A 24,122-nucleotide genomic window follows, 5' to 3' on the forward strand; every position below is an offset into this window, starting at 1 on the left:
GAGTTTCTTCAAACTAGAGTTATAAGCGAGTCAAAAATCTTTGAGAAGTTGGGGGGAAAATGATATTCACCAAAATATTTAGTACAGGCAATCGAATATTGTGACTTAATAAACTAATGTTATTGTATAAACATAAAAAATATGTTGAAATTTCAGTTAACCAGTGATTTTTCTGGTCCAATTAAATATTTAATGATGCCAGAATTGAATTACTTTGCAGGTATTTTGACACATATTATATGCAGATGACAGTAGTAAATCTTCATGAATAGCTTTTCCTCTGTTTACCGAGCAAGTGGCAGGTTGCCATTTTAGGAAGGAAGTAACTCAAATGATAACTGTTATTCAACTTGCATCAACTAATTTTCCTTGATTAAATGTTTGTGTGGGTTGATGCCAGAACAAAAACATTTGAGGCGGCAAACTTGGGTATTGTTGATCGGATTATACATTTCCTTATGAATGCTTTCCACTGGATAATGGCCCTCTCTAAGGGTCACTCCAAACTTTTTGCCTTTCTCGTCCTCTCTATCTGACTTCGGTTTGTTGGCTTTAGGGCTGTGAGCACTTTATTACTGCTAACCAGTGCTAACGTGCATATGCTGTCTCCTCTAAACACGATAAAATTGGCTCATACCCAATTGGTATATTTAATTTACTTAGAAGTCCCTAGTAAAGTGCACTACATGTGCTCACTGCCTGTAAATCAAATGCTACTAGTGTGCCTGCAGCACTGATTGTGTCACCCACTTACGTAGCATCTTAACCATGTCCCAGGCTTGCCACTGCAGAGCCTGTGTGTGCAGTTTTAAACTACCATGTTGATCTGGCAAGTTAAACCCCTTGCCAAGCCTAAACCTTCCCATTTTATACAAATAAGGCAGCCTTAAGGTAGGCCCTGTATGACCAAACTGGTAGGGTGCATTGTATTTAAAAGGCAGGACATGCAATTTAAGTTTTACAAGTCTTGTTAGTGAAAAATACTGTTTTGTTTTTCACTGCTGCAAGGCTGATCCCTCCCATGGGTTAACATTGGGACTACCTTATTACATCTTTTAAGTGTAATTCCCAATTGTCAAGAGGTAGACTTTTCAAGTTTGGTGTCACTGGACTCACAATTTAAAATCACAACTTATGGTGAAGGGAGATTTTAAATTACAGTTTAGCAAATACCACTTTTAGAAAGCTGGCATTCAGTTACTTTAGCCATTTGGTGCCTGCAGCCTGTCTCTGTTAAGTCTGGGTTGGTTGTCAGCAGGACTTTGTGTATTCCCTCTAAACAGCCACACACATAATGGGCTGAGGTGTGTCTTGATGGGCCTTCTAGGGAGATGAGAGGGAGGAGCTGAGCACATCCTCACACATATACTTGAATAGAATGTGTCCTGCCCACACAAAAAGAGCTGCATACCGCCCTTTAGTGAGTCTAGAACCAGGGGAGGAAGGGAGGACCTCTGGGCACTTCATAGCTTTCTTTGAAGTCCCCCTCACTTCAAAGGCACAACTGGGTATAAGTATTGGACCTCTGACCCCATAACTTCAGTGCACTTCTGGACCTGTGACTACTCTGACAGGAAGAAGAGCTATTGTGCTGCTGAAAGGACTGCCACCCTGCTGGATTTCTGCCTTGCTGCGCTTCCCTGCTGCCTGCTGTTCTTCTGCCTGGGTGAGTAGGACTGAACTTGCATCAATCACTTGAACCCAGAGTGACTCCAAGGGCTTGCTGGCTTGCCTCTTGTTATGAGTCTCAGGGATATCTAATACTTCAATTACCTGCGTCTGGACACTTCAGGCTGCCAGTCTGCCCTCACAAGTGGTGTCACCCCAGTCCAGGACCCTTAGAGGTTAGGCCTAAGGGTTTTTACAACCAAAACCCATGCATCCTCATTGGAACCGGCGCATCTTTGCCTTTCAGTGGGTCGAAACTAGTGCATCTTTGCCTCCACGTGGATTGGAACCAGTACATCCTCACTGAAGAGTGGAATGGAGTAGGCTCATCGCACTTGGAACCAGCACATCACTACTGGAATAGACGCAAAACCTACTGCTGGAGCAGTAGCTGCACATCATCTCCAGAACCGGCGCCTCACACTCAGAACCGATGCATCGCCGCCATTGCATGGAGAATCTCAATGCATATCGCCCAGAGCGCAGCTCGAGACCAACTTATTGCTTCGACTGCACCTCCACATCATCTTCACCGCAAGCCCGGATAAATACACTTTGGTTCAGCGGGCCCAAGTGGGTCCCTGCATCCAGTCTGCGGTCTATCGCGGTCGGCCTGAATTTTTGATTTTGTCCCTGTCCATCACGACAAGATAACCCACTAAGCGCTTATTGCTTCTAAGTGCTATTGTAAGTTTATTCTTTAAAAATTCATATCTCGACTCGAGTTGGATTTGTGTTGCTTTGGTCTTATTCTAGTTATAAAATTAAGCTCTAGTTTTCTAACCTGGTGTGAAGTCTGTTTGTGGTGTATTCACTGTGTTACAACTTGAAGTGTTGCACAAATACTTTACACTTTGCCTCTTTACTTAAGCCTGACTGCTCCGTGCCAAGCTACCAGGCGGTGAGCACAGAATAATTTAGAGTGTGTTGCGACATACAATGACTAGGATGTTGGCTCCTGCTTGGACAGGGTTAATACCTCTGCCAATCAGAATTTCAGTTTCTAACACTATCTAAACAGGGAGTTTTGCACACAATTCTTAATATGCTGTTCATGGGTCATTCAAATTTTCAAATATTCTAAGCATTTGCCTTTTGATTTCACTAGTACTGAGTAATGTGGTGACTACTACACTACGATGCTATCTGATGGGGTCTAATAGATTGCTTTTGCTTTTACTATTATTATTATTATGTTTTCTTATATAGCGCCTGAATCGACCCCCGAAGGGGTATCTCCGCGCTTGCCTTGGGAACCCGTCCTGGCTTTTCCCTATGAGATAGCCCCTACAGGGTATCCCAAGGTGAAAGCCAGGCATCCCGCCGCGGGGGGCCGTTGTGGAGATTAAGCAAGCTTAATGCCCAGAGTTGCAGAGTGTGACCCCATGATTAGGTCAGGCACCGAAGCGAGAATTATCGAGTCCATGGACATTTGAGCTCAAGACCCTGCCGCGTCGGGAATTGAACCCTCGTCCCGGGTCTGACCTCTGCTTCAGGGTCTGCCTGCTCTAACCAGTGAGCCACACTTCTCCACTCCCACTATCCAGTCCCTCAAATTGTGAATGAAGATGCCATGGCTGGTTCACTACAGAGATTAACAAACTAATCATGCCTTTGAAATCTCTTTCTGATCACAGGACTTTGGATGTACAAATTGGGGTGCTGCATGTGCACTAATGTATTTGGACTGCTCCCTGTCTAAAATCAGACTCCATATGCGTATCAAGAGAGAGAGAGAGGACCAGATAGCTAGTCCGTATCCCCGTGGTTTATATATATTTAATCAAAAGGAGACTAGCTCATCAACTACTAAGTTAAAGGACTCAAATATGGATTGTCAGGGGATAGGAACACCTTGTAGGTGTGTTCATGAAGCCCTCACCCATTAGGGGGTAGGAACACCTTGTATGTGTGTTCATGAAGCCCTCACCGGTACCGGACCGGTATGCGAAGGAGGCATAACAGGTCCCAGGCAGGCTCTGCCCAGAAAAGCTGGTCATCTCCTTGCCACTTCTCTACCTTGAAGTCATATACAGCTAAAACTAGTGTGTTTTTGAGAAGGGAATCCCCCTCTCACACATAGATAAACACTTTAGGGCGTGTATACACATAGTCTGGATTACACACCCATTACCTTTAATTCACACCTACACCTTTTTATCTTGGTCCTGAAGAAAGCCAGCATAGTCATAAGGCACTGGCTGAAACATGTCGACCCACCACTGGATGTGAGAGATCGTAACTCGCCTCCTACATCCAAAAAGCCTTATTTTTAACCGCTGACGGAGGCCCAGTTATTAAAGTTTAATTAACCCTCGGGTACTGGGACCCCCGCCAAGCCGTTTTAACATCACTATACCTTACACCTCACACTGCACACTCAGCAATATACCTGCTCCGCTGTAATCAGGCGTCAAAGCACACCCGGGACACGCTAGGTGTTACTAGGTGGGCCCGATGATGAAGCATGCCAACAACTAGGTTGGTGGGTGAGGGCTTCATGAACACACCTACAAGGTGTTCCTACCCCCTGACAAACCATATTTGAGTCCTTTAACTTAGTAGTTGATGAGCTAGTCTCATTTTGATTAAATATATAAAATCAGACTCCACCAGAGTTCACATAATACATTTTTCGGTTCAACACATGTTGTGCATTATCTCACCTTAAGCTTCTGAGAATTTTTGTTGCATTCACTGTGAAAAATCGCTTAGTGTTGAAGTTAAAATCCTGTATTTTAAAAAATGTTAAGTAGGTACACACAGGCCCACCATCTTGGCAAAACTTTGCTGATGTCACTTCGAAAATGTTGGTATAGTGAGTGCATAAGTAAATGAAAGCCTTGTGCACATTCTCCGTTTAGAGACTTGGAGGAAGATGGGGATCTCATTCCCAGCCCAACTAGAAGAGGGGGGAAACCCTACCTCATTCAGCACACTAAAAGAGATACACAATCTCGCAGACATCGAGCTATACAGCTTCCTAAAAATAAAAACAGCTCTAACAAAGGCAAACCTAGCCAAACATAATCCATCAATTATACCATATATGTCCAGGATAAATAGAGTAGGTCACCAAGTATCACACCTTTATAAACTGTTACGCCCTACATCTACCAAAATCAATGACAAACTCGCAGATTACTGGAAAAAAACAGCACAACACCACACTGAACGAACATGAACTGGAACTCCTCTGGGCCTCCCCCTCAGGAAACAAGATAACACCAGCTCTGGCCCAGACAAAATTCTGGCTATTACACAAAACATACTGGACCCCTGCACGGCTAGCATCACTAGGCCTTAGAGAAAATAACTTATGCTGGAACTGTGAGAGTGAAAAAGGGGACCTAGTGCACCTCATCTTCCTCTGCCCTAAAGTTAAAAGCTTCTGGGAAGAAGTATTTATGTTTATAAAAAAACAGCTGGGGTGTACATTAAAACCAGATTTCTCCTCCCTCACCACGGCGTTTATAGCCACTAACCTGAACTCACAACAGGACAGGGATCTTCTAGACCTCTTATTGACTTCGGCAGTGAAAATGGTGGTCTCCAAATGGAAGGAGATAGAGAGGGCGTCATTCAAGGGGTGACTCATCTGGATAACGCATCTAAGAGCAGCAGATAAAACTGCACTACGCAATTCACCCTGGAAGCCGGCAACCAGGGGTATGTGGTCAACATTGGATGGGTTCCTGGGCCACTACGTGCCCCCGTGAACACCAGCAAAACAGGGCGGTCGCCCACAAGAACCGCTCCCGCAGACCAAGATAGAAGCACAAGCATGTTACCTCCGCCCGCACCCCCTCTTTTCCCTCTCTCTCCTCACTCCTTCTTTTCCATCTTCTCACTTACCTTCACTCCTTTAGTAGGACAGAAGTAAGGGGGGCATCCGAACATGTAAACTTTAACTTGAACCGCAGTCATGTACGACCAGTTTGTGATGCTACCCCACAAAGAGAAATGTATGTGTAAAATTCTTAATAAAATACTTTGAAATCACAAAACTTGCATTATACAGCTGCAATTTAGCCCTTGCAAGCAATCACTCAAAAGGTACATGGAGGTCCCGATCAGCTTGAATTGCGAAACTGGTGATTTAAAAATATGTTTAAAACACATATTTTTGCCATTTTGTCACCCCTCAGTGACTTCTTGTCATCCCCGGCTTGAAAAACTGGTAAAAACATGTGTTTAAAAGACATATTTTGCCATTTTGTCCCTAGTCCTATTTGGTCTCCTATAGAGAGAAGACACATCCTTCTGTCCATGAATTTACTCCACCCATGTGTCTCCCAGGTGCTGCTGGTACATGCAGTGGCTGCCTTTGTCAAAATCACTCTTCGTCTAATTTCCAATGAAGAACAGTCATGGTAATCCTGATCTCCGACTCTACTATTCTGAAATCAAACCTGCATGTCATGACATTTACTGGGATACGGATATCCTGAAACTTAAGTAAGTGTGTCAAGAGTTCTGAAAGGCAGACACTAGTCAAAGGGACTAGTTACAGGCCCATCCAACCTTTAGCAACCAAAACCTAAGAGTCCAAAAGAAAAATCACCACAACATGTCAAGCAACTAGTTAAAAAGAAAGGCACACTGTAGACAACATTAAAAGTCACGTGTGGACAAAATAATACTTGTATGAGCACTAGAAAGGCACACAAAAACCAAAAGAACTATGCGAAATTTAGAGCACTATACAGCACCTTGTAGGAGGAGCCTATAGATGATTTGGATGGCAGTGGGTGAATGGAATCACAGGTGGGCAATGTTCATAACACAAACAGGCATGTTTCAAGTTTTCGTGCAATTTTCGGCTCAGTACAACCCCTTGGTGAATACACAGATTCCACTGTTAACATTCACAAACTGTCTAGAAAGGGTATTTTCAAAAACGACCCTTCACTACTCCAGAGGGGAGCTGAAAAACGGGGCTTAATTTGTGAAGACGGTTGCAGGTGGTGGAGACTCACACTCATTTATGGGGACCAACATTCATTTTTTATTACCAGATTTTGACCCAGAGATATAGAGAGAAAAGAGGAAAAGAAAATATGGGGAAAAGAAAGAGTGGCAAGGAGAGAAAGAAGAGATTAATGAGAACCTGGAAGAATTAGTTAAAGAAGCGGAAGTGTAGGGTGGTGGAAGAGGCATGAGGTGGAACCAAAACTCGACAGCCTTATAATTCTGCAAGCCAACATTCTGCAGTGCAGGTTGCGGGTACTCTTAAGAAAAAAACTTTGGGCCCTGCAGCTTTTTTACAAATTCACACACCTCTCAACTCGCTGCACACACCACAGTACAGCAATCTATTAAGGATTTAACTTTAAATGGAATTTTGTATTTATTTTTCTAATTTGCTTTGTTTAAAATTCACGTTTCTCGTGTCAAACTGCGAATGTCACACTCTCTGACTCAAATGCCCTTTCTTTACATGTGCTAATGCCAAGAGTCCAGCTAGAGAGGCTTCTTCCAAACAGTAGAACACGCACGACACTGATGTGTGAAACCAGAGACCAAGTACTGAGGAGGTATAACCTGTTTAGCGAAGGCCAGCAGGGATCCATCACAAACCAGACACCCTTTGACAGGAAGAAAACCAAAGAAAGGATCTTTTGATGCCTAAAAGTGATTGTTTTCCTTTCTTTCCTCATACAAGAAACAGGGCTTGAAATCCATTCACATATGCTTTGATTGAAGGAAGTTGGCAGAACTCTGTGGACACTGTCAAGCAGCAGATCCATTGTCACACACCCGTCATGAGCGACATTTAGTTTGCTTCACAGACTACTATACTACATGGTAGTGTTGGGCATGTAAAGAAACAACGTAAAACACCTGTAGCATACTTTTTTTAGTTTACTAATTTTACAGGTGTTGGCCTTGTGTTGCCTCCACAAATGAATAATGCATAACAAACTGTTACAGGTTGTGTTGCAAAGCACTAAATACAGCACAACTGACCTGCACTGTGAACTCAGGGCGAGGTTCTGTCATTGGACTTAGCTGCAGGCTCTGTAGGCCACATGTAAATAAGCTTCTCACATTTACCATAAACAAAGGACTTATAGCATCCCTGTTGTCTTTTTCAATGCAGGAAAACAAATGCTCTCGGGGGCCTGAGTGATCTTGCAGGTCAAACTGCAGTAAGAAGAAGAATTTTGCCATGCGCTACATTTCACAATGTGGGTATACTGGGTCAGTCAGACAAGGCTTATTGTTCAAGGTATGGTTTCATGGAAATCTCTGTAGATTTTCCGTTTGAGGCCTAAATAGCCCCAAAGGAAGAGCACTGTACCGGATTTTTACGCTTCATTTTGAACGACTCTGTTTTGGGGGAATCCCTCTTTGTGCACTCCATGTATACCACAATAGCATGCCACTGTGTGCCGTTCATTATAATCTGTTGTCACTGGTAAAAAATATGTATTATTCCTCTATCAAGTCTGACTCTCTGGAGCCCTGGTTCGCGCTTTAGAAGAATCGTGTAAATAAATAATGAAACTAGAAACTATTTACTGGAGAAAATCCACGAATACTGTTTTTTTGGGCCAAGTGTAGTGTGTATCTCACTCGATCACAGTATCCTTTTTAAAGGTTTTGTCTGTGTTTGATTCTGCAAGTTGTGCAGGTGCCAATGTAAGCTTTGCTTGGCAAAACAACATCTGAAAAGAGTTCACGAGTTGTCTGGTCCGTTTTCAGTGTATAGCACATTTTAGGAATTGGGAGATTAGGCGATTTGCCTAGAATCACACACTGTTAAGTCAAACATTAAGGGCAGGATTTGAATCTAGGTCTTTGGGCTGTAATGTAAGTAACTCTAACCAATGGCCCACATCCTCCTACCACTGTGACACAAACTTCCACTGTACTATACATTTATTATCATGAAAGTTTTTGAAAGTTCAGTTCTATAGAACAGAGCTAAAATGGAGAGGGTGTGAAGGGTCACACGATTTGTCTAGAATCACACTATGTCAAGTCAAATACCAAGAACAGGATTTAAACCTATGTCTCTGGGCTCTAATGTTAGTAACTTTAATCAACAGGCCACAACCACACACTCCCATCTCTGACTCAAAATTCTACTTGTACAGTAGAATTAATATCTTCAAAGTTTTTGAAAGTTCAGTTCTGCACAATAGAGCTAAATGGGAGAAGTTGTGAAGGGGCAGATTCCCCAAGCCATTACCGGCCTGTAAGCACATGTTCGCCATTTGCAAAATGACATTTTAAATTAAGTCCAAGGTATCAGTACACTAGAAACATTTTAGATGCCCATCCTTGGGGCTCATCAGATAACCTAAAAAAGGAGTATGTAGGTTAAAATGATAACTTTGATGGTGCACACATGTAATGTCTGACAATAACAAGGAAACAGTGTACACATTGGTCAGGCTCAACAAAAGTAAGGCAAGTGTGTCATTCTGAACGCAAACGTATAGGATACAATTCCAGGATCATAAACTCACTATTAATCAGTGCTTTATTTCCCATACAATAATACTTCTGCTCTGCCGCTTTCGTTAACATTTCAGCACTGAAGCGCGATCCCTTCGTGTTGCCTCCGCCCCAATATGCTTATATAGCTACTTATATTTACATTTAAGTGCAAATGTGCAACACCGGTAGTGTAAATGAGTGAGTCAAAAGACAGTAGCAATTTCTCGACGTTGAACAAAAAAAAATCGTAATAAAGTAGAATGTTTCGTAAAACATAAATACCTCTGGTGTTGTGAAAACCAGGCTCAACATTCCTTGCAGCTGCGTAGGCTCACGCACTTACGGCGCGAGGCATTCAAGTGTGTATGACTGCAAACCTTGCAGTGACCTTTTGACGCCCGGAGCCTGGAGGAGGCTTAGCTTTGCTGGCAATGGGGACAGCTGGCTCTGGGAGGAGGTGGGGGACTGCCGACTGCTCTCCGTCACGGGAACGCCCCCCGAGGCACTGCAGCACCCCACAAATCACGGCATGTGAAGCCCTCCTCGGGTCCCCTGTCACTCCCCGAGCTCCGGCGGTGTCTGCTCGTCATGGCGCCGCCCGGCGTCACCTCCTAGAGCGCGAGGCATGTACCGCACACACACGGACTCCCACTCTGACTGGCTCATCAGGAAGTTTGCAAACAAAACACCTCCTTGTTCACGTGTGACTCCCGTGATGTAAGCCACGGGTGGCAGATTGACTCCGTCGCCCTATTGTATTCGATGTACTTTGCGAGCGTTAAATTGCGACTTTTGTGTGAAATGTCAGCAAAGATTATGAGCAACATGTAATAGTCGAACCGAGTTGGAGAACAGGCTTTAAGTAAGTATCTTGACAAGTGAAGTGTGAAGGAATTCGTAATAGTGATGTTAAATACAGCTATAGAATGGGGATTTGGGGGGGGCGGCCGACCAGCGGGAGACCTGCCACCCCCGGGGAGTTTTGGGGCCGGGGGAGGCGGGGTGGGGGGTAGAGCCAGCACCTTACGTGGGCTGGTTTTGGGCTACTTGGTAGCCTTGGGCTGGGGGTGGGCTGGTTTTGGGCTGGTTTAGGGCTGGGTTTGGGCTGGCCACGTAAAAGCCCGGACACCTTGTGCACAAGCCACCATTTTAGAAAGAAGGTGACTGGTGACACAGCAGCCCGGCGGGGGTAGCGGAGTAATTGTTTTTATAATGGTTTGCGGGCGTACGGAGATTGCATGTTGATGGGGCATTCATGGAGGACGCGCGCGTTCGTGTAATGGTGACATTCGGCGGGGATATAATTTTCTGGTACGTGGGAGGCGCAATGGGCGCGATTGTTCGGCTAGTACGGTCATTGTGGGAGGCGCAATAAGCGCGCTGGTTACGCTAGTGCGGTGCTGGTTTGGTGCCTGGGGTACGGCGGATCCATGTCTGCGGGGGCGCATGTGAGGTCTGGGTCTTGAGACGTTGTGGGCATGGGGGGGGCGGGGTGGTGATGTTGGTGGCAGAGGGTGCGGAAAGGGGGGGGGCCTCCGGGGGCGCCGGTCATTTGGGTGGCCCTCCCCGCCCCCTGTCGGGAGACGCAGTGGGTCGGGTCGGCGGCGGAGGACTGGTGGAGACGCTGTGGGGCTTCGGCCGTGGTTCCGTTTCTGGGAGGTCATGGTTCGGGAGTTTGCTTCAGCTGGGTGGGCGGGCCGCGGGTCATGCACCCCATGGCCGGTACGGTGCGTGCGACGGGAGGCGCAAGACTCTAGGTAGGAACCGGTGCCCTTGTGACGGGCCGGCTTGCACGATGCGTGACGGGGGCAGGGAGCGATTCAGAAAAGGGGGTGGTGATGAACAGAGTGTCTGAATTAAGCAGACCACTCTTACCCAGTCCAAAGATCAGGGCTTGATCCATCACCGTTATTTATCTCACTGCACCATCCCAGCTCAGAACCTGGCTATATGCAAATCAGTCTGTCCCTGGCCCAGTGCATCATGGGAACAGGGCAGACTAAACTACCAAGCCAATTCTTCACCAGAAAGGAGACAAGCTACCGGGGTACGGGTTCTGGCATTTCAGCCTTCTTCGGCCCGGCTTGCTTGAATCCTGATGGTGCAGTGAGAAAGGGACTCATGTCTGAGTATACCCTGCCACACCTATAGTGGCCAGAAAACGATTCAGAAAAGGGGGTGGTGATGAACAGAGTGTCTGAATTAAGCAGACCACTCTTACCCAGTCCAAAGATCAGGGCTTGATCCATCACCGTTATTTATCTCACTGCACCATCCCAGCTCAGAACCTGGCTATATGCAAATCAGTCTGTCCCTGGCCCAGTGCATCATGGGAACAGGGCAGACTAAACTGCCAAGCCAATTCTTTACCAGAAAGGAGACAAACTACCAGGGACCGGTTTCTGGCATTTCAGCCTTCTTCGGCCCGGCTTGCTTGAATCCTGATGGTGCAGTGAGAAAGGGACTCATGTCTGAGTATACCCTGCCACACCTATAGTGGCCAAAAAACGATTCAGAAAAGGGGGTGGTGATGAACAGAGTGTCTGAATTAAGCAGAACACTCTTACCCAGTCCAAAGATCAGGGCTTGATCCATCACCGTTATTTATCTCACTGCACCATCCCAGCTCAGAACCTGGCTATATGCAAATCAGTCTGTCCCTGGCCCAGTGCATCATGGGAACAGGGCAGACTAAACTACCAAGCCAATTCTTCACCAGAAAGGAGACAAGCTACCGGGGACCGGTTTCTGGCATTTCAGCCTTCTTCGGCCCGGCTTGCTTGAATCCTGATGGTGCAGTGAGAAAGGGACTCATGTCTGAGTATACCCTGCCACACCTATAGTGGCCAAAAAACGATTCAGAAAAGGGGGTGGTGATGAACAGAGTGTCTGAATTAAGCAGAACACTCTTACCCAGTCCAAAGATCAGGGCTTGATCCATCACCGTTATTTATCTCACTGCACCATCCCAGCTCAGAACCTGGCTATATGCAAATCAGTCTGTCCCTGGCCCAGTGCATCATGGGAACAGGGCAGACTAAACTACCAAGCCAATTCTTCACCAGAAAGGAGACAAGCTACCGGGGACCGGTTTCTGGCATTTCAGCCTTCTTCGGCCCGGCTTGCTTGAATCCTGATGGTGCAGTGAGAAAGGGACTCATGTCTGAGTATACCTTGGGCTGGGGGTGGGCTGGTTTTGGGCTGGTTTAGGGCTGGGTTTGGGCTGGCCACGTAAAAGCCCGGACACCTTGTGCACAAGCCACCATTTTAGAAAGAAGGTGACTGGTGACACAGCAGCCGGGCGGGGGTAGCGGAGGTAATTGTTTTTATAATGGTTTGCGGGCGTACGGAGATTGCATGTTGATGGGGCATTCGTGTAATGGTGACATTCGGTGGGGATATGATTTTCTGGTACGTGGGAGGCGCAATGGGCGCGATTGTTCGGCTAGTACGGTCATTGTGGGAGGCGCAATAAGCGCTGGTTACGCTAGTGCGGTGCTGGTTTGGTGCCGGGGGTACGGCGGATTCATGTCTGCGGGGGCGCATGAGAGGTCTGGGTCTTGAGGCGTTGTGGGCATGAGGGGGGCGGGGTGGTGATGTTGGTGGCAGGGGGTGCGGAAAAGGGGGGGGCCTCCGGGGGCGCCGGTCGTTCGGATGGCCCTCCCCGCCCCTTGTCGGGAGACGCGGTGGGTCGGGTCGGCAGCGGAGGACTGGTGGAGACGCTGTGGGGGTTTGGCAGCAGTTCCGTTTCTGGGAGGTCATGGTTCGGGAGTGTGCTTCAGCTGGGTGGGCGGGCCGCGGGTCATGCACCCCATGGCCGGTACGGTGAGTGCGACGGGAGGCGCAAGACTCTAGGTAGGAACCGGTGCCCTTGTGACGGGCCGGCTTGCACGATGCGTGACGGGGGCAGGGAGCGGCATGGCCTGTCAGCATCTCGGTCGTGTTTAATCGGGGGGGGTACGGGGGGGGGAGTGGAGTGGGGGGGTGCCCCCGAGGGGGAGGGCGCGTGGTGGGGCCAGCGCGAGGCTCCGTCTCTGCGGGCGGGGGGGGCAAGAGTGAGAGCCTGGGGGGGATGGTGGGGGAGGGGCCTGCGGCGAGTGTGCGACGGGGGGGCAGGGTTGTGGGGAGGGGTGGGAGGGCCTGGGTGGGGGGGTTGGGGGTTGAAGGCACGGCGAGCGGGGGGGGTCGGGGGACTTGCGGGGGCGGGGGTAAGGAGTTTGTTCTCCGGCGTGCTGGACCACACCTCCTGTTCAGGGCATGGACGCAGAGGTAGCCGCTCGGGAGAGCAGCATGCAGCTCCACTCGACCGAGGGGATGGGCCGGCTCTGCCTGGTACGGGCGGTCGTGCTCCCACGAGGGACCAGTCCTGGACGCGCCCGCCACTCCCACCCCGAAGGGTCAGGACGGCCGCCGGGGTTTAGGGAGGACGGCATGAGCTGTTTCACGGTGCAAATTATTCTTTATTGATGCATGCATTTGTTAATAAGAACATACCGGGTACAGGGGCATTGCCAGTGAATGAATTGATTAAGCAAGGTTACAGTACAGGAGGCTGAAGTGACAAGCGTGTGGCCTGATGCCAGGATAGCTCAGTTGGTAAAGCGTTAGAGGGTTCAAACAAAATACAAAGAAATGCAAGAGTGAGTGTTACGGGGCGTGGTGGCCCGTGAGAGTTTTGAAACGGACAGATGTGGGGGGTTGCTACGGGGTGTGACACTGGACCAGTGGCGTGGGCATGTTAACTAGAGTCCCGATCAAGGGGGCGGGGTAGTGCTGCAATAATGGCAGGCGCATGGAACACGCGTGCCCACTGGAGCGGCAATTAAATAGTGGAGGAGCCAGGAATTTTCTAGCCCATGGGGTCTGCCAGCAGGTAATAGTGGGGGCATGCTGTACCGTGGAAGGGCCTTGAGGGTGGTGAACTTTGAGGTCATTTTGGGATGCCGGGGAGGAGCTGGGGGGGTCGCTAGATAGGGGTGGAAGAGGAGTGGGAGGTTTGGGGGGTGGGGAGTATTGCTGTAGTCCAGTCTGGGTGGGGACCAGCGATGGGACCAGGGTTGTGGAGGTCGTGCTGGGGGAATAAGCGATGGAGCTCACCAAAAGGGCGCGGTGGGTGTCGAGCAGGCTTGGCATTTGTGGGACTGGGGTGGGTAGATTGTGTAGTGTGACGTTTAGGCCCCAGGGTTATGCGCTGGCGACAGGGATGGGTGGGTCATGTCATAGAGGTGTTGGATCGGGGGGATTGGATGTGGTGGTGTCAGGAACTGACAGGGGGAGTAGGACGGAGCCAGAAAGGGGGGTTTGGGGGTACGAGTTATCTATTGATTTAGGCGATTTTATATAGCGCAGACGTTACCCGAATGTGTCAGGGCACTGCACAATAGGACAGGTTGGTACCGAGGTAACAGTTACAAAGGAACAAGTTACGTAAGAAAACGTGGGGTTACATGGGTCGAGGGGGCCAATCGTGAGCATCCAAAATACATGAGGTAGCAATCGGTGCATCACAGGAGAAAAAGTGATACGTGGGCAGGTTACAAAACGTGCAAAGTACCAGTAGAGGTATAAGGCGGCAATGGGTGGCAGACACTCAGAGAAGAACAAGCGTTATAGGGGCAATGGTGGCACTCGTGCAAGTACCTAAGCAAACAAAATACAAAAGGTGGCAAACTGTTGTTACAAGCCAAAGGTGGAAAGGTGGCCCAGTGCTGGGCAGGAGGCCATGGGCCATTGGAACTGGTGGAGGAGTTGGCTATATGTGGCAGACACTCAGGCACAAGAACAAGGGTTACGTGGGCAATGGTGGCCCTCGGGCACGACCCTGAGCAAACAAACTGCGAAAGGTGGCAAACGGTTTGTCACAGGCGACAGGTGGAAGGAGGGGCCCAGTGCTGGGCAGGAGGCCATGGGCCATTGGAACTGGTGGAGGAGGCCGAGGAGGCCAGCGGGCACTTGAAGTATGTGGAGGATTCGGAGGGGGAGTTGGGAAAGGGGGGTGCAAAGTAACGGTGTTTGTAGTGTTGTTTCAGGTATGCCCACGGCAAGGAGCGCCGAGAGAGGCGGCCCCCCCGCGTCCGCTGGTTAGGCGGCGGCATCCGGCGAACGCCGGCCTTGACGCCTGGTAAGGATGGTGGTGAAGTAGGGGAGTGGTTGGAGTAATCCTCGGCTGTCGGTTGGTGCGGATACCGGAGAGCTTGGGGGGGCGCCGGGGAATGGCGCGGTTGGAAGGGGTGCCAAGGGGGTGGGCGGGGAGAGGGGAATAGGGGTCAAGGTTCGGGGCATAGGCCCGTAGCCGGTGAGGGTGGAGGAGTTGAGCCGGCAATGCGATCACGGGCCAGCGCGGGGCAGGTGTATAAGGAGGAGAGCGGGGCGGGGATGGGGTCCCCCCCCTCTTTCGGTTTGGAGCCGCGCGGCGGGGTTGAGGGTTCTCCTGCGGGGTTGGGCACAGGAAGGAGCCTGGCCAGTCTCGGTTGTCCAAGCAGCGTGCGGGGTCGGGGGGGAGGGTGGGGGGGGGGTCAGTCGGTCGGGGACTTTAGCGGCAGTACCCTCAGGGGTGGGGTATACAAGCAGGGACATGGTGCGGAGGAGCCTGGCGGCGGTGGGTGAAGGCTCTGGGGCAAAGTGCAGAGTTCGGTTGGCGTCCTGGTGGTTTCGGAGGCATGCGGGGGATCACCGGTCGGGGGGGACACGGTTTGACCGGGGGGCCTTGTGGGGGTCAAGAGCATGGGGGGGTTTTGTTATTTCGCGGGAGCGTTTGGGCGTTAGATTCTTTGTTGCAGTGGGCTTTTCCTGGCGGACAGGCTCTGGGACAGACGCACGATCTGGAGGACTTCTTGCTGGTGGGACGGCCGGGTTCAGCACACTGCCGGCAGTTGCTGGTCAGTTATGGGCCTCGTGGCTTGCCCGGGGGGGCGCCCCTGGTGCCAGAGGAGATGTAGGGTCCCAGTACAGTGTTGTCCTTGGTTGGATAGAGCTTGACTCCGGGCCATGGAAGCACGCCTGCCAGAGGACGAGGGGGCGGCAAGGTTGGCATGGGGGGGGCGACAGCACGGCACATGGGCTGTTCAAATTTTGGTGCGCTGGGTGCGCCATTAGGTGGATTTTGCAGTGTTTTTTTTTTCTCCTGGCGGACAGGCTCTGGGCGGTGACGCACTATCTGGTTGACGTCTCGCTGGTGGGACGGCCGGTTTTCGACGGACTGCCAGTGGAGCTGGACGGTTTTCCGGGCATTGTGGCTTACCTGGGGGTGCCCCGGGCACCAGCGAAGATGCACGGTCCCAGTTAGAGGCAGTCATTCCTTTGTATAGAGCTCGACTCCATGGCCATGGAAGCACGCCTGACGTAGGCCAGGGGGATGGCAACGTCGTCGTTTGGGTCTGACGCTGTCCGGTTTTGACGCGGCCGCATCCTCGGGTACGTTGTCGGTGGGGGGAAAAGGGGGGATTGGCTGGGGACAGGCGTTCGGGGGCATTTCCTGGGTGTGCATATGAGCAGACGCGGGGGTAGTGCGGCGGTCTGGTGCAGTGGGGGCAGGGAGATGGACGGCTTCCGCAGGAACAGGTCTCGCGGTTCGGGTTGAAGTAGATGGACAGGGGGCTTTCAGGGGGGAATCGCCATTGGCGGGGGGGTTTGGGGGGACGTATGCGGCACAGGCATTAGGGGTCCTGCGGCACGCCCTATGGTTTATGGGTGATCACTCTAAGGTGTTACGGAGGCATTGTATCGGAGTGGGGGCGGCAACGGAGGCGGCGCAACAAGGTTGAAGAGGGCCGCGGGTCCTGGAGGTCGGACTGTTCCGGGGCAGATGCAGGCTGTGGGCTTGGGAAGTGAACATGCGATATGATGGACATTTCTCGCCTCTCACAAGTGTGTCTTTTCAGGTGCAGGCGAGGGGCCAACTGCAGCGGCGCTGGAGAGTTCTGTTGGGGCATACTCAGTTGTAAAGCAGGCCGAAATGGGGACTGGGTCAAGCAACGGAATCAGTGGTCGGAGTCGGACGACAGGTCTCAGGGTCAGCGGCAAGGATAAGGGGGCATAAGCTGGCATGCGTTGGCAGGCTGTGTGTGCAGTGAAACAGGGGAGAGGGTGCCTGACGTGGGCTTGGTACAGTGAAAAGGGTTTGCGTTGGGTTTAACAAGTGAGGAGGGATCTGGTAGAGGTACGGCACGGGTAGGCGGGGTGTCAGGTCGAGGGGTCAGAATTTGGTCCCAGGTGGGTGGTAGGGGGGCGAGAGGCCAGCGGCCATAGATTGGACACGTAGGGAATTTTCAAGGAAGTAAAGGTCGGGGAAGGTAGACGGATGAGAGGATGAAGCACCCAGAGCTGCGGCACGGGGCAGTGAACTGGCAGGGGATTGGGGTTTTTCCACCTGGGGTACGGAATGGAGTTCTGTGCTACACTTGAGGGAGGCACTGGAGAGGGTTGGGGCGCAGATGGCTGGAAGGGCTGGATTCCTAGGGGGGGGTCGAAAGCCGTTAGCACGCCTTTCGAGTGGCGGTTCTTACTAATATATGGGGGAAGCATAGGAGTACGGTTGTTGGGTTAGCGGGGGGTGGGTCAAGCATAATAAAGGATTTAGCCAGGTGGAGAGGCAAATTGACATTTATACTAATTGTTTACTGTTTGTGGATTGGGGGAACCAGTTAGGGGAGGGGGTGGGGGGGCTTTGTCAGGAAATTGCATATTTAGTGAGGTATAGCTTTGTACGGCACAGGCCAAGGGTTTCATTGTTAAGGTGCACCTGCTTCCAATAAAGCGGCCTTTATCACACCTAATTTTGAGTCTCTGGTCGGTGCTTTTCCTCCCCCCCCCCCCCCCCTCTCCCCCTTTAGGCCCCAATGAATGGCGTACTTCAAAATACAGCGCGGGTTAAGCTAATCAGTACTGCACTGTCTTTTACATGTATGAATTACAATTAATAAAAAAATAGCCACCAATCAATCATTATTTAATGTATAGTTGTCTTTTTCGCAGAAAATGATTGACGAGGATTGCCTCACATAAGAGCATTCAAGTACATCACAATGTTCTACACGGTTTATGCAGGACTAGCAGAAAGCCCACCAAATCTCCAATTCTCCTAACTCGAGTGTAGTGCCCGTGATGATGAATATGTTACTGAAGAGTCGGTAACACACAGACATTTCGAACTCCACACAGTTACGAAAGCACTGAACCGACATCTAACATCTAACCAAGCACAGGGCTATCAATGATTGATTCCAGCCGAGATCAGTAGTTGACCAGGTACAGAAATGTGTCTTTTAGCTAACCCTCTTTGCTTTTGTCTGCCAATTTTGCACCCTTTATATCAAACTTTGTTCTTCTTCAATGGTTTACAAATTTTTGTTTTTAATGGCAACAATGTTCTACTCTGCTTTTTCTAAAAAAAATCGGCTGTGTTTCAAGTCATAGTTTCTAAAACTTTGGGGGACTTTGTGACATCATAGCCAATAATATCATTTACTTTTCAAACGTACCGTACGGGATCACAGAGCGTGACATCACGTGAACCCTGACCTCACTCATGTAATAATAACATCACTAAATCTGTGATGCGACTGGAAATATAATCCACCGCTGTGGCACTCTTAAAATAACCTCGTCAGCCAGCCACACTTCTCTGAATGGTGTTCAACAATCATATGTCTTTGGGCTATGTGACACTCATTGGGGTGACATGGTTGGCACATTTAGAGAGTTAAGGTGTTCACGATGTGACTAATACTTGAGTGTAAAATATCGAAAGTATAAAAATCATGAACAACATCAGTTGTAATGAGCTGAAGACAAGAAACAGCCCATTCAGCCACATGTCCCTCTCCATCATCTGGGGCAAGTAGGAGGCAGATTTTTAATAACTGCTCTAAAGACATGTCTATGTAAACATCGAGAATTTTCCTGCCATTGTGTCTTTAACATCAGTTGCATGATATGGAACCGGAAGGACTTCCTTTCCAAATTAAATATTCTGTTTATAGTTGTCATTGAATGGGTTTTTGTGAGGGAGGAGGGGCAATATTAAGAACGAATCCCTCATTTGGTACACATATAAACATGCTCTAATGATCAAACACTCTTGTATTCCAATGGATCTATTCATCCTAGATCGCGCGATTCCACAAAATACCAGAGATCCATGCATCGGCATGTGGTGGAGTCATGTGTTTTTGGTCCTGCAGCTAGGGATCAGCCCCCTTCACTACAAAATGGATCCTTTGTCTAGAGGTTCTTAATTAAGTTTGAAGCTCTGACATACTCCTGGAAGATTTCAGAATGTGAGGTACATCAATGCTTTGCTTGGTTGGAGGCGTAGATATTGCTACATTTATTTACCCGCATGCCTGGATAATTTACCTTTGCAACCTTCAGTCATGCCCTGGAATACTAAAAGGTGTTTCAACACTACACTAACGAATAGGTGATTATGCATTAGTTAACCATAGTGCAGAGTGAGAGCAGAGTGTGAGAGCAGAGTGTGAGGGCAGTGTGAGTGCAGAGTGAGTGTGAGTGCAGAGTGAGTGTGAGTGTGAGTGCAAAGTGAGTGTGAGTGCAGAGTGAGTGTGAGTGCAGAGGGAGTGTGAGTGCAGAGTGAGTGTGAGTGCAGTGTGAGTGCAGAGTGAGTGTGAGAGTGAGTGCAGAGTGTGAGTGCAGAGTGAGCGCAGTTAGAGTGAGTGCAGAGTGAGAATGAGTGCAGAGTGTGAGTGTAGAGTGAGTGCAGAGTGAGTGCAAAGTGAGTTCAGTGTGAGTGCAGAGTGAGAGTGAGTGCAGAGTGAGAGTGAGTGCAGAGTGTGAGTGAGTGCAGAGTGAGAGTGAGTGCAGAATGAGTGCAGAGTGAGAGTGAGTTCAGAGTGAGAGTGAGTGCAGAGTGAGAGTGAGTGCAGAGAGTGAGAGCAGAGTGACTGAGTGCAGAGTGAGTGTGAGAGTGAGTGCAGAGTGAGTGCAGAGTGAGAGTGAGTGCGGAGTGTGAGTGAGTGCAGAGTGAGTGCAGAATGAGTGCAGAGTGAGAGTGAGTGCAGAGTGAGAGTGAGTGCAGAGTAAGAGTGAGTGCAGAGTGAGAGTGAGTGCAGAGTGAGTGCAGAGTGAGTGTGAGAGTGAGTGCAGAGTGAGAGTGAGTGCAGAGGGAGAGTGAGTGCAGAATGAGTGCAGGATGAGAGTGAGTGCAGAGTGAGAGTGAGTGCAGGTGAGAGTGAGAGCAGAGTGAGAGAGAAGTGAGAGCAGAATGAGAGTGATAGTGAGTGCAGAATGAGTGCAGAGTGAGAGTGAGTGCAGAGTGAGAGTGAGTGCAGAGCGAGAGTGAGTGCAGAGTGAGAGTGAGTGCAGAGTGAGAGTGAGTTCAGAGTGTGAGTGAGTGCAGAGTGAGTGCAGAATGAGTGCAGAGTGAATGCAGAATGAGTGCAGAGTGAGAGTGAGTGCAGAATGAGTGCAGAATGAGTGCAGAGTGTGAGTGAGAGCAGAGTGAGTGCAGAATGAGTGCAGAGTGAGAGTGAGTGCAGAATGACTGCAGAGTGAGAGTGAGTGCGCAGGGTACGAACACTCGAACTAAGCCCACCACACACACACATAAGACCACACACATAAGACCACACACATAAAACCACACACATAAAACCACACACATAAAACCACACACAAAAGACCACACACATAAGACCACACACATAAGACCACACACACACCACACACACACACTCCACTCTCACCACCACACATACCACCACACACTCACCACCACACGCTCACCACCACGCACGCAACCACACACACAACCACACACACACACCACCAGCCGTCACTGAACACTTTCACCGGGCACAAACACCACCAGCCGTCAGTGCACGCTTTCACCGGGCACAAACACCATCAGCCGTCAGTGCAGGCTTCCACCAGGCACACAACAACAGACGTCAGTGCACGCTTTTCCCAGGAACACACACCTCCAGCCGTCTGTGCACGCTTTTACCAGGCACACACACCACCAGCCATCAGTGCACGCTTCCACCAGGCACACACACCTCTAGCCGGCAGTGCACGCTTCCACCAAGCACACACACCACCAGCCATCAGTGCACAATTTCTACAGGCACACACATCACCAGCCATCAGTGCACACATCAATTGTTAACGCATCCACAATTAACTATTTTAGCAATCGCAGTATGGTGCACTTTACTTTTAAACATAATCATCTAAAGCGCAGCATGCCACCATTGCTACAATTCCAATCCAACCCACATAATTCCACTATACACCACATGCATACACTCCATAACACATGGCTAAAAGACATTGCCATTTACAATGCCATTAGCTCTAACTCAAATAAATCCGAGACCTATTGCATTTCCAATGCTTGTTTTACCTAGCCGAGGCTATGACATACACAATTATTTGGTATACTTTCGAGTGAACTATAGATATCTGGATCCCTAAGATAATCCATCCAATAGGAGGTTGAACCTGCCCAGGAAGTTCCACCTAATCAGGAAGGGGTAGGTTACCAGTGTTGATGCATACTCCAACAGAGTGGGGGAGGTTTCCTCATCCAGAATCTGTGTATTCTCTGGACCACAATAGGGCCTGTAGGACACAGGTCACCGCTTCTACTGTGGTGTAGTGTTTAGATAGGGAGAACGAGAGAGGTGTATTTGAGAGTTCCTCCTCTCTGTCTCTTCCTTTTTTGCTGTAGCCTCAGTTCATCCACTCCACTCGTGCTGGAGAACTGATATTCAGTGAAAGTCAATGTTTTAGTACTAAAGGAAAAATCTATAAAACCTAGATTGAAATGGCTTGAACTTGTGTGCCTGCAGCTTGAAACCAGGGACCACTCTGTTGCACTTAGAATACTTAAGGCTGATGCTAGTACAACCCTAGCCTGTGGGGTGGCCAAATTTCTAAGCTGGGCATGGTTGATTAGATTAAAGGCTTTATGAAGAATTTGTATAATTAATTGTTTTTAAACTCCCACAAAGCTGCTAAAGTGTAATACATTTTTTACCCATTCATTGTAAAAAAATAAGTTTTTTAAATGAGATTCTCCTTTTAATGTATTTATTATGGATGTGTTTTAATTTGTAAATGTGCTTTTATGATATCATATATCGAAATAAAGCTTTGTTGAATTGAATTGATATAAATATAACAGTTACATATGTTTTTTAGGTCTCGCGACCTATCAATGCGCGCAAGCGCATTGAGCGGAGCGAGAATTCAAGTGCTCAAAATCCTTGTCAAACCAAGGGCTTCTTGCTGCGGTTTTCTTTAAGTTCACGTGAATCACGTGACCAAACAAGCACGCGCATCAGCCTCCCTCCTTCCCTCCTAATTACATTTTTTCATGGCCGCACAGCACATCAAAGGGCTTCTCCCAGCGTGTGCTGTGCGGCTTCTCCTCCCCTAATTATTCATGGCTGGCCGGTGGCCAGCCGTACTTTCAGTTTCTCCCACCCCCATCCGGCTTCCCTCTGGCCTCTCTCCAAGCGCATCGCGCTTTCGCACACAGGCATTCCGCCTGCCACACTTCTCCTCCCTTGCATTCCCGCCCCCCCACCAGGCTCTCCCGCCCCCATCTGGCTTCCCTCCGGCCTCTCTCCAGATAACTCAGTCGAACGACCTTCATCTAACCATTAAATGCTTTATCCTCAAAGGGTCATAGAAAACTTTATATAAATAATTACGCAATTCTTATTCATCATGCCTCCTTGATTCCTCATCCACCCACCGCAAACGCCAGGCTCCCTTCTCTTTTAGTAAGTTTCTCCCGCCCCATCCGGCTTCCCTCTGGCCTCTCTCCAAGCGCATCGCGCTTTCGCACACAGGCATTACGCCTGCCACACTTCTCCTCCCTCGCATTGCCGCCCCCCCACCAGGCTCTCCCGCCCCCATCCGGCTTCCCTCCGGCCTCTCTCCAGATAACTCAGTCGAACGACCTTCATCTAACCATTACATGCTTCATCCTCAAAGGGTCATAGAAAACTTTCTATAAATAATGACGCAATTCTTTTTCATCATGCCTCCTTGATTCCTCATCCACCCACCGCAAACCCCAGGCTCCCTTTCTCTGTCTCCAGATGCGCTGCGTTATCCTACACCCTTTAATAAACTATTAGTAAAGATGGAGCACTTTTAAAAGACGTAGTCATGAAATCTGTGTTTTTATCTAAAGCTTACCTCAGACTGACCCTAGAGTCTGTGCAGAAACAAAGATAAAAAGTTCCTCAAAGTCAAAGTCAAAAGTCAAAAGTTTATTATGATTTGGCTCTCAATGAGGGCCACATAAATAACATACATGTGAACATACTTTAAAAACAAAAACTTAATACAACGACTAAACGACCACTTGTTATATACAAAGTTACACTCATCAACATCTCACCAGAATCACATTAATAGATATCTAAAAATTCTTTAAAATATTTAAAAATTCTAAAACAGAACATTTCATTAGGGGGGCAGAGGAGAGCATTAAAAAACATTTTTACATTCGTGATTCCCAATTGTATACAGATTGGTTTTATCCATTTTTTCCTCAATAAGTGCAGCCCTGGACAAATAAGCAGAACATGTTTAAAATCTTGAGCGGCATTATTACATAAATTACACAAGGGGGACACTCCATACCATTTTGCAAGTAATGTATTTAGTGGAAGCAAATTGTGGCGAAGAAGGTACCATACCCTACGGACACCATGCGGAATGTTCCAAGTTAGATATTGTTGGGCTTGTTTAGGTGTATAGGTTAAAACCAGGGCTTCCCTTTCTTTATCTTTCTGTTGGGCAAGTATATCCAGTTTATAGCAATATTCCCAGGACATACTTTTTAACTTTAGCTTTAGTTCTAATGGAGAAAGTAAAAACAACGTACTTTCATCCAATTCCAATATTGAGACAGCCAGTCGAAAGTTTTTTACTAGCTGCGAGAACTCATTAAAGTTGCCCAAGAGTTCCTTTTTTAAGCTTTCTCGTAAGGTTCCTGGTTTGCCTCGGGCCAAGCATGTTATCCATTT

General features: G+C 48.8%; 1 protein-coding gene across 1 annotated transcript in view; it reads right to left on the reverse strand.

The window, feature by feature from the left end:
• The window catches only part of LOC147669100 (rho GTPase-activating protein 28-like), a 516,960-nt gene extending 507,188 nt beyond the window's left edge, over window positions 1-9,772 (reverse strand). Inside the window, exon 1 of the mRNA XM_086948229.1 lies at window positions 9,400-9,772. The gene's annotated coding sequence lies outside the window, so the exon portion shown is untranslated. The remainder of the gene's footprint in view (window positions 1-9,399) is intronic.
• Between the last annotated feature and the right edge of the window lie 14,350 nt (window positions 9,773-24,122).

This window comes from Lissotriton vulgaris, unplaced genomic scaffold, assembly GCF_964263255.1.
Source record: "Lissotriton vulgaris unplaced genomic scaffold, aLisVul1.2 SCAFFOLD_789, whole genome shotgun sequence".
In the NCBI taxonomy this organism is placed as follows: domain Eukaryota; kingdom Metazoa; phylum Chordata; class Amphibia; order Caudata; family Salamandridae; genus Lissotriton; species Lissotriton vulgaris.